General features: G+C 50.7%; 1 protein-coding gene across 1 annotated transcript in view; it reads left to right on the top strand.

The window, feature by feature from the left end:
- Window positions 1-2,143: 2,143 nt before the first annotated feature.
- The window catches only part of Tmem150c (transmembrane protein 150C), a 77,296-nt gene continuing 73,320 nt past the window's right edge, over window positions 2,144-6,119 (top strand). Inside the window, exon 1 of the mRNA XM_013350838.2 lies at window positions 2,144-2,708. The gene's annotated coding sequence lies outside the window, so the exon portion shown is untranslated. The remainder of the gene's footprint in view (window positions 2,709-6,119) is intronic.

The following is a 6,119-nucleotide window of genomic DNA, read 5'->3' as shown; positions in this document are numbered from 1 at the left end:
CCCTGACTAGCTAGCTACATTATGAAAAATAGGTGAAAGGCAGAAACCAATCAGAGGGAAGCCCACCGAACCGAGAAGGGTTCTCAAGTAAGCCCTCATCTCAGTCCCTCCCCACTTTGAGAATATTTCATGGCTGTGGAGGTAATATGAGGAAGATGGGTATAACTGGAGGTTTTCATGTTTTGCTTCTGGTCACCGGTTCCCATTGCAGCCTGGGGTCTCCTAGCGCTATCAAAATGCAGTGTCTGTGTTGACCACGCTGGAATGGATCTTTTGGAGACACAACTGCCTTTGAGTAGTTCTTGCCCCTGTAAGCAATTCCTCACCCATGCTCTGTAAGTAACCCGAAGAAACACTCTCTGTTTTACCAAACCCAACTTAGAATCCTTGCTTCAGCTGGTTAGTGAACTGTTTTTTGCCCGTATCAGCCACACAACAGGGCTGGTAGTTACTTTTCACCTTATTGCAACAAAATAGGAAACAAAGTAGCTTAAGGAAGAGAAGATTGACTGTGTTTCAGGGTTCCAGGGTAGAGCCGATCACCTGAGGAGTTGTGACAGCAGGAGCAGGAGCTTGAGCTAGACAGCTTCATTGCATCTGCGGTTGGGAAATAGAAGGGGATGAATGATAGTGCCCAGCTCACTCTTTCTTCTTCTGTTCGGTTCAGGACTCCAGCCCACGGAATGGAGCCACGTTCAGTCAATCAACTTAATCCAGAGACTTCCTACAGACATATCTGGAGAGTAAGCTAGTCTAGGAAATCTCTCACAGGCATGCCCAGAGGTTGGTCTCATAGATAACTCTAGGTGTCTCAAACACCACACACACTCAAACACCACACACACACACACACACACACACACACACACACACACGCAGAAGAATAAATTAAAGGAACTGGAGAGAAGTCTTAGTAATTAAGAGTATGTGCTGCTCTAGTAGAGAACCCAAGTTCAGTCCCGGCACCCACATCGGGTGGTTCATAACCACCCATAACTCTAGTTCCCAGAGGTTTGCCGGATGCCTCTGGGCTCCAAAGGCACTTGCACTCAAGTGCACACACCCAAACAGTGGCACTCTAGTATACACAAAACCAAACAGTTTTTAGAAGATGAGTCGGAAAGAAGTCTAGCTAGAGTACTTGTCCAGTCAACTTAGAAAGGAGAGGGGCAGAAGCACCTGAAACTTCAGTGCTTGGGAGACTGAGGAGAGAGAAAACCTCAAGGATGCTAAAAACTTGCTCTCCAGGACCAGCTTGCTCTTCTCCTCTCTTGTCTTGGTCAGGCAGTCATAAAAATGTACCCATCAGCATTTGAATAACTTTCCCCACCCCAACCCACCATGGTCATGACCCCCAGCAGCAACAGGAATCAATGATTTTTTTATGCAAATCCTGTATACTCGTGATCAAAATGCAGTCTTAATGGCCTCCTGCAGAAGGGCCCTCTGGTGTCAACATGTCAGCCTGGGCAACACAGGCTACCTCTGTCTCAAACAAACAAGGGGACAGGGAGTAGGGGTAGAATTTTCAGAGCTGGGGTTCATGGTGGGCAATTGTTAACTTTGGGGGACTCACAGGAGTCTGAAGAAACCACAGACAAGTCTTCAGAAAAACTCCAGCACCGTTGACTCTATGCCAGAATTAACTTTTGCTTTGCTGCCTTAATTGACGAAATAATAGCCCCATTCCTTAATGTATGCTGAACAGAAAGTCATGCACAAGTCCTCAAAAACCTAACATCCCAGCATCAGAACAAAACGGTGACCAGAAATCAACACGTATGTGGGTAACTATAAGCCAGTGGTGGAGAATTTGAACAGGTTGAATTGGGGAGAGACCTTACAAGTTTGTACTCTGAGGCAATGGCTTTAAATAGATGGGTGTGGCAAGTTGAACTAGGGGACCCTACCATACATAGCAGGCCAGTAAAGTAAGTTAGCTATGAATCTGAGATTAAAATGGCACTGGGCTATGGTGCTTAGGGGTCAGTGAAAGTGAGACCGCAGAAGTTGGGGTCTGGGTGGGGGCTGCCACAAAAATGCTGATGAATACAGTTTTATGACACTAGGCCAGGACACAAGGGATTTAGATGAGCGAGCTGGCTGTAGGAGCACGGCCTTGAAGTCCTCCGTTCATTGTCAGTGTCAGAAGTTGGCCCTGTGTCCCTTCAGTAAGACGAAAGAAAGCCACGGGAGGGCAGCGGGTAACCGAGAACTACACAGGGCTGGCGGGCCTGAAGATGAATCCTAGCTGCTGTGTGCAAAGCCCTAGGTGTGTGGACAGAAAGGAGCCAGCAGGAAGGTTACAACAGGTCAGGAATAAATAACCAGCAGGCGGAGGATCCCGGATTCCGTTCTGCCTTTTGTTGGGTGAGGAGCGCCAGGCAAACGCGTCTACCTAGGCTTTGGAAGGAAGCTGTTGGACCGTCCACCCCCGGCCGCTGCCCCGGATGACTGGAGGCACCCGGGGACTGGGGGAGGTAGAAGCCGGGGCAGCGGGGCTCCGCCGTCCACCCGAGGCCCCGCAGCGGGGACCCCGGAGTAAGTCGGGGACCGGCCGCGCTGCGGCGGGAGGGGGCGGGCGGGCAGATCCCACCTCTTCCTGAAGGAAGCGCCCTCCCCGCCGCGACTGCCGCCGCCGCCACCACCGCCGCCACCGCCACCGCCGCCGCAGGTCACGGCCCGAGAGCCGCTGCCGCCCGGAGCAGGTAGGCGCGGCGTCCTCCTCCGTCCCTCAGCCCCGCTGCCCGGCCCGTTCGGCTCCGGGTCCCCGCGGAGACACCACCCGGGCGGTGGCACTGCCTCCCCAGCCCCCGAGCGTGTGCTCCGGAGCCCGAGGCAGGCGGTGCGGCTCCGCGGCTCGCCCGTCCAGCTCCCCGCCGCCGCAGTGCCGCCCGCGGCCCCCACCCGGCCCGGTGACAGGTGTCCCACCTCCGCGGCCGCTCCCGGGTGGGGACCGGGAGAAAGCGGCAGAGCTGAGCCGACCCCGGGCGCTAACTTGCGGTGCCCCGGTGGGCGCGCGTTTCTGGGAAGAATCGGGGATTTGGGACTGAGTGTGGGCAAGGGTGCCGGTCGCCGGGCACTAGGCAGCTCTGGTTGTCCGTGGTCATAATAATTTTAAAAAGTCGTCAGCCTCGGGTTATGGAGAGAGCCTTCACTGAGTGAATGGATTTCCCCTCCTGAAATGAATCAAGGGAGAATGAGGGGTTTCCCAGTTGAAACCCATGTGCCTTCGCCCCCCCCCACCCCACCCCGTTCATCCCTCTCCATTCACCCCTACCCCCGTGACACTTTATTATACCCTAAGCACTTTGCTGGTCTTTAGGTTGCGGTTATTATGGCCTGGTCTTTCAGGGCTGGGGCAGGGTTCTGATTGCCAGTGTGAGAACACAGCCCAGGTGGAATGGAAGCCAGCCGATCTCCCTGGGCGATCCCACGCCGACCTCCTGTATGTGTGGTCCTATTAAGGAACTAAAATACACTGGCATATTGAAAAAGCAGGGCAGAATAAAGCAGTTCTTAGATCTATTACAGTAACACAGCCGAAAGGGCAATATTAGTTTCTGCTTCTCCAGTTCTCTGCTTGAATCGAAGACAGATTTTAATAATGCAGGACTGTAGCTCCATTCTGGGCTGCAGTTAATAAAAAGGGAGGAGAATGTGAACGTATAAAGCCATGGTAGCAGTAATAAGCTGACCCACTTAAAGTTTCCCGTGTTGAGGGTGAACCGTTAGGCACATACATGTAATAAATGCAGAGTGAGTAATTTTACAGTCTCAACTTTAATGCACCAGATACCTAACTTTTTCTTACATGTGTCCCAGAAAGGACCTTACTTCTAACATTAACTGTAGCTGTCTCTCCGTCCCTCCATGCGTGTGTCTCGCTCTGTCTCTGTCTCTCTGTGTCTGTCTGTCTGTCTGTCTCTATCTCCTTCCCTCCCCCATCTATCTTTCTCTCTGTGTCTCTCGTTTCTCTGTGTCTGTCTGTCTTTATCTCCTTTCCTGCCCCCTCTCGTTTCTCTGTGTCTGTCTTTATCTCCTTTCCTGCCCCCCATCTATCTTTCTCTCTCTGTCTCTGTCTCTATCTCCTTTCCTGCCCCCCATCTATCTTTCTCTCTCTGTCTCTGTCTCCTCCCACACATACAAGGTCTTTCTTACGTAGCGCTGAATTCCTGAAACTTACTCTGTAGACCAGGCTGGCCTCAAACTCACAGAGATCCACCTGCCTCTGCCTCCTAAATACTGGGATTAAAGGCGTGCCCCGCCACACCTAGCAGCTGCCATCTCTGAATGAACTAGAAGTGTGAATTTAATCTTCACGGCAGGAGCGTGGGGATCTTAGTGATTTGTCCTTGATGTATAAATTGCTTAAATGTTTTGCAAGCCTCCCAAGTTGGAAGCTCAGAAACTGGACATAGTAAATTGACATTGAGCAAACTTAAACTATTTGAAAAATGCATGTTTATAGTCTGCAGTTAGCTGAATGACACTTCTTTGGCTTGTCTAAATTTGCATTATAATATCTTGATAGCGGTTGCTTAATCCGTGTGTTTCTCGTCAGATGCTTTGTGAGGAGGGCGGTTTGTTTTGCAGGGTCATCGTTTTTCATGAACGTGATGATGCTTCCTGCTGGTCTCTGCTCCAGCCTGCTGCCATCTCGCTCACAGTCATCACCTGACAGGACTGTGTTCACCTGTGTTGCTTTGTGACTGCCAAACTCTTTCCTCGTGGCCAGTACCTCTGTAGTCCAGTGGCCAGTCTGGAGCCCTGAGAGAGGGAAGGTGTGTCGCTGTAATCTGGCCCTTCGGGATCCTTTCAGTGGCCAATTATACAGAACGATACTGAGAAGATGATGCACTACCTGGTTAGCAGTCTTCCTCTTCCTAAAAAGAACCTGTGACGTCGGCCTCAGGACTTAGTAGGAATGAGGCTCTTGTCAGGCCCACGTGACTATCATTATCATACTGTTGTGTGGTCTTGGGTAGGAGTGTGGTGTGCACATGTGCGTACATGCGTGTGTGTATGTATGTGTGTGTGTGTGTGTGTGTGTAGGCCAGCGGTCAATGTTGCATGTCTTTCCTTAATCTCGCGCCACGGTTGTTTTTTGAGATAGTTTCTCACCAAACTTGAAACTCCTTGGTTGTGCCAGGTTGTCTGGACCAATGAGCTTCAGAAATCTACTTCCTCCCTTTCTGTCAGCCTGGCTTGGGTTGTAGGTACCCAGCACCATGCTCAGCCTTTTTCATGAGCACTAGAGCATTCAAACCCAGGTCCCATGGCTTGCTTGCCAAGCACTTTATAGGCTGAGCCATCTCCCCAGCCCAAAGTGGAAATACTCAACACAGTTCAGACGGGACAATAGGAACGATATGAGATGATGGGAAATTCTGGGTGTTCGCTGGGTCATGCCAGCTCTAGTAGGTTAGGCAAGGTTTGGAGCTCTCCTACTGGGTTAGAAATGAACAGTTTCCTTTTTATATATAACCTTGTCGAGATCAGTACTACCCAGTATAACTTTCCACACGGATGGGAATATTCTATAAGTCTGTCTTATAACCACAATTCACGTGTGGCTGTTGAAACGTGGCCAGTACAATTGTGGAACAGATTTAAATTTTATTTAAGTCTAATTAATTTAAATTGCCACATAGGGATAGTGGCTACCGTATTAGGTAGTGCAACTCTGAATTCCCACCACTCATTTCTGATAGAGATACATTTTGATGGCAATTATCCCTTAATTAGGGAGAAGTAGAAATTTGCATTATACTACCGGGAATTAAGATTTAACTCGGGAATCCTGCCTTATGAAAAAGCACTTGGATTTGTGCTGGAGTTCATTCCTACTCTAAAAACAGTTGGCTTTTTAAATTCCTGTCTCTGACTGTTACAAAAGTAAGCATCACTCCTGGGTGTTGGCACCGTGTTTGGGCGGGTGCTCACACAGGAGGAGCACGTGGGCGGGTGCTCACACAGGAGGAGCACGTGGGCAGGTGCTCACACAGGAGGAGCACGTGGGCGGGTGCTCACACAGGAGGAGCACGTGGGCGGGTGCTCACACAGGAGGAGCACGTCGGCGGTGCTCACACAGGAGGAGCACGTGGGCGGGTGCTCAC

The sequence above is a fragment of the Microtus ochrogaster genome, linkage group LG1, assembly GCF_000317375.1.
Source record: "Microtus ochrogaster isolate Prairie Vole_2 linkage group LG1, MicOch1.0, whole genome shotgun sequence".
NCBI classification, from domain to species: domain Eukaryota; kingdom Metazoa; phylum Chordata; class Mammalia; order Rodentia; family Cricetidae; genus Microtus; species Microtus ochrogaster.
Note: the sequence above shows the minus strand (reverse complement) of the source record. Positions and strands in the feature narration are given on the sequence as shown.